This window comes from Protopterus annectens, chromosome 3.part1, assembly GCF_019279795.1.
Source record: "Protopterus annectens isolate FY-2018-M chromosome 3.part1, PAN1.0, whole genome shotgun sequence".
In the NCBI taxonomy this organism is placed as follows: Eukaryota; Metazoa; Chordata; order Ceratodontiformes; family Protopteridae; genus Protopterus; species Protopterus annectens.
The window spans coordinates 357,720,086-357,724,463 of NC_056732.1; positions in this window are offsets into that span (position 1 = coordinate 357,720,086).

Here is a 4,378-nt window from a genome sequence, read left to right on the forward strand (position 1 = left end):
CATGGTGGTTACTTTTGTGGGGGTGGGATGTGGATTTCCAAGGTGATTAGTTTGTGGTTGGATCTAACCAGGGAGGAGTTGACTATTGGTGTAGAGCAATGGTTGTCCATGTTAGTAATGACCAGGTCAAGGATGTTGCTATCTCTAGTGGGGGGTAAGAACGAGCTGGTCCAAGGCATTGGAATTAATGAATTCCAGGAAATGTAGGCCAAGTATATTGGTACATAAGTAGTTTTCCCAGTTAATAGAAGGGTAGTTAAAGTCACTCAGTATGAAAGTGTTAGGTTGGACCTTAATATTCTCCAGGGTGCTTAGGAACATGGAGTGTGAGCTTGGGACATTGTGTTAGTTGCACCTGATGTATTTCAGATGCGTTGTGTTGGGCTACCAGTCTGGAGGTGTGCGCATCCTTTACGAATATGGAAACACCACCGCATTTGGAGGTTCGATCCAAGTTCTCTGCCCAAAAGGTGTGGAATGAGTTATAGCCTGGTAGTGCAGGGGGTCTTTCTGCTGCCTTGAACCAGGTCTTTGTTATGGCACAAATGTCAATGTTCTCCATTTTAAGGAGTGCTTTGAGCGAGTACATTTTGAGATTTAGACTTCCAGCAATGAACAGCATGACCCTCAGATTGCATTTATTTGTTGCTGTTACAGTGGTAATTTGGTCTTTGGAACACCTACTAAAAAAGGCATTTTAGGGGTGGCAAAAGGCTTGTCCAGTATCCAGAAGCCCAGGGGTGACAGATGCAGGCCATCTCTGGCAAAGCATTGAGGTCTGTCAATCATGTCAACCCAGGCAGACATATACTGGATCCCCTTAGAATGACACCAAACACTTAGCCAATTGTTGAAATCAATCATTTTCTGCTTGTACTGTGGTATCATTATGGGTGATGGTAGGATGCTCCTCAGGGCTAGGGTCATATCCGCCTGTACTACATAATCCGAGAGCTCCCCCATGTCTCTTTTCATGTAGTCCAGGAAGGTATGTCTCAGGTCATTCACACCTGTATGTACAATGACAAAGTCATATTTGTTCCTGTTGTTGAGGGACCTGAGTGCATGCGTTATGTGGCAGATCCTGGTGCCTGACAGGCAGCTGACCGTTACTTTCTCCTTATTCAACCTAGTGAATGAGACATCAGTGTGCCTCACTATCAAGTCACCTATGACTATTATGTTGGGCATGCTGTTTTGCTTTAGGGGCTTTGGTTGAGTGGCACACTGTTTAGGAGAGTAATGTGTCTTGTGATTAGTGTTGTGTTGTGGTGGTCGAGTGCATTTCTTCCTTGCAGGTCTCTGCTGTTTGGGTAGATTTTTATTGAGAGCCTCCGTGAAGGTGGGTGTGCAGTTTGTGTTTTTATGTAAAGACAGTGCTGGTGTGTGCTCTAGAGGGCTATGTGTTCCATGTGATGTGATGCAAGTGTTGGCCTTCACCTCTTGACCAGCTATTCCGGTTTTGGCTGGAGAGTCTGTGGCTTCCAGTTTGGATATATACATGCATCTCTCGCAAGTCTCATTGTTGGGGAGGTAAGAGGAGATGGTTGTCAGTGTACATGAGGCAGTTGATACATTGCCTCAGGATAGTCAAGTTCACCGGGTTAATAGGAGAAATCACAGGGAACTGACCTTTAGACATGCCTGGAGGGGTGGGCATTAATAATAAGTACCGGAGCTGTTTTCTTGTAGAACATTTAGTGCTGGTAGCACTTTTGTGTGTTACAATAATTGCTATAAGAAGTCTGGTAAAGTGCTAGATTAATAAGCTAGTAATAGTGCAGGAGAGGAGAGAACTAGTAGATCTAAGAGACAAATTGAAGAGCAGACTTTGACACCACTCAGAAGCTTACAAACAGTCCTGGATATACCAAATCTGTATCTGGATTAGACTAGTTACAGGAAAGGCAGAAACAAGCACAAACGTGGGCTTCTAAACTGGAAAGTTGAAAGAGATGGAAAAAATGCCCAAACAGCCAATAAACTACAATTTCCAGGCCAGAAACCACTCCTCTTGTGGTAGATAGGCTATCTAGTGCTTACCACTCCCACTGATAAGCTAGAAGGCTTCCGTCCAATACAGAATGACTCGGTGGGCTCAGAAGCTTACACACAGTCCTGGATACAGCAAATCTGTATCTGGACTAGACTAGTTACAGGAAAGGGGGAAAAGTGCAAACGCGGGCTTTTAAGCCAGAAAGTCAAAAGAGATGGAAAAACTGCCCAAACGACAAATATACTGCAATTTCTGGGTCAGAAACCACTTCTCTTGTGGCAGATAGGCTACTTAGTGCTTAGCACTCCCATTAATAAGCTAGAAGGCTTCCCTCCAACACAGAAAGGCTTGGGAGTTCAGAAGCTTACAAACAGTCCTGGATACAGAAAATCTGTATCTGGATTAGATTAGTTACAGGAAAGGCAGGAAAAAAGCTTAAAATTTAGAATTTTTTTTAGTAAAATGGAAAGGGAGGAAGGAGGAGCAGAAGATAATTCAAGGCTAAGAAACTAAGTGGGTTGGCCTTCTAGAATGTTCTCTCTGTATTAGGTAGAAGGAGCTAATAACACTAGACAGGGAGGAATTTCCCAGATCAAATTAACAGTAGGGGCAGGCGACGGCAAAGCCACCAAGTATAAGAACACTATACCAACAGGGAGGGAGGGTGGGAAAGTAAACCAGTTATATGACACACTCCTTGGAAGGAACTCAGAACAAAAACTAGCTAGAAAAGATTTACAAACAGTGTGACAGTAAAAACCTTATTTATCAGGCTCTGTGAGGCAGAAAATTTTAGCACAACTGTGCAGATTAGTTTATAGCTATACAATGCAGTAAAATGTATGCATTAGACAACAAAAGTCTTATAAATATCTATAAGCAATAACTAGCAAAAATAAGCAAAAAACAGGATACTTAAAGTTGTATATCACAGATCAGAGTTTTGCTCAGTGCCCTTCCTCTGATTAACTCTGTGTAAAATGGCAGAAACACTCACAAGGTAACCTCTTAAGTAACAGAAAGTTGAAACTTGAAACAACTTTAAAAAAAAGCTCGAAAGAACCAATGAGGTGCTTACTCCAAGCCGTAGTCCAGGTAACCCCAATCAGCCAATGACCATAAACATTACACTCTCACTGAAATTCAAAATGGTTTTTGCTAAACTAAGATGGCCTGGAAGATGTGCTGAGACACACAGCCACTACAAACAACCAACTAGGCCCAGAAGACAAGCCTGAATATGGACAATGCTCCAGCTACTACCTAACACTACTTAGGCAGAAAACACTACAGAATTGTTTATCACAGCAGAAAAACAGCAGTGAGCTTTTAAATGTAAGTTTTAAATAGATAAAAGAGCAAGGAGGCTCTGGAGAATGCGTTTAACTGCAAACAAACCAGTTATATGACACACATCTTGGCAGGAAATCAAAACAAAAACTGGCTAGAAAAGATTTACAAACAGTGTGACAGTACAAACCTTATTTATCAGGACCTGTGAGGCAGAAAATTTTAGTACAACCATGCAGATTAGGTTATAGCTATAAAATACAGTAAAAAGTATGCAGCAGACAATAAAAGTGCTATAAATATCTATAAGCAATAACTAGTAAAAATAAGCAAAAAACAGGATACTTAAAGTTATATATCACAGATCAGAGTTTTGCTCAGAGCACTTCCTCCAATTAGCTCTGTGTAAAATGACAGAAACACTCACAAGTAACCTCTAAAGTACAGAAAGTTGAAACTTGAAACAACTTTAAAAAAACTTGAAAGAACCAATACCATGCTTATTTCAAGTTGTAGTCCAAGTAACCCCAATCAGCCAATGACCACAAACATTACACTCTCACTGAAATGCAAAATGTTTTTTGCTAAACTAAGATGGCCTGGAACATGTGCTCAGACACACATCCTCTACAAACAACCAACTAGGCCCAGAAGACAAGCCTGAATATGGACAATACTCCAGCTACTACCTAACACTACTTAGGCAGAAAACACTACTGAATTGTATATCACAGCAGGAAAAACAGCAGTGAGCCTTTAAATGAAAGTTTTAAACAGATAAAGGAGCAAGGAGACTCTAGAAATTTTTTTAACTGCAAACAAACCAGTTATATGACACATACCTTGGCAGGAAATCAGAACAAAAACTAGCTAGAAAAGATTTACAAACAGTGTGACAGTAAAAAACTTATTTATCAGGACCTGAGAGGCAGAAAATTTTAGTACAACCATGCAGATTAGTTTATAGCTATAAAATACAGTAGAAAGTATGCAGCAGACAATAAAAGTGTTATAAATATCTATAAGCAATAACTAGTAAAAAATAAGCAAAAAAACAGGATACTTAAAGTTATACATCACAGATCAGAGTTT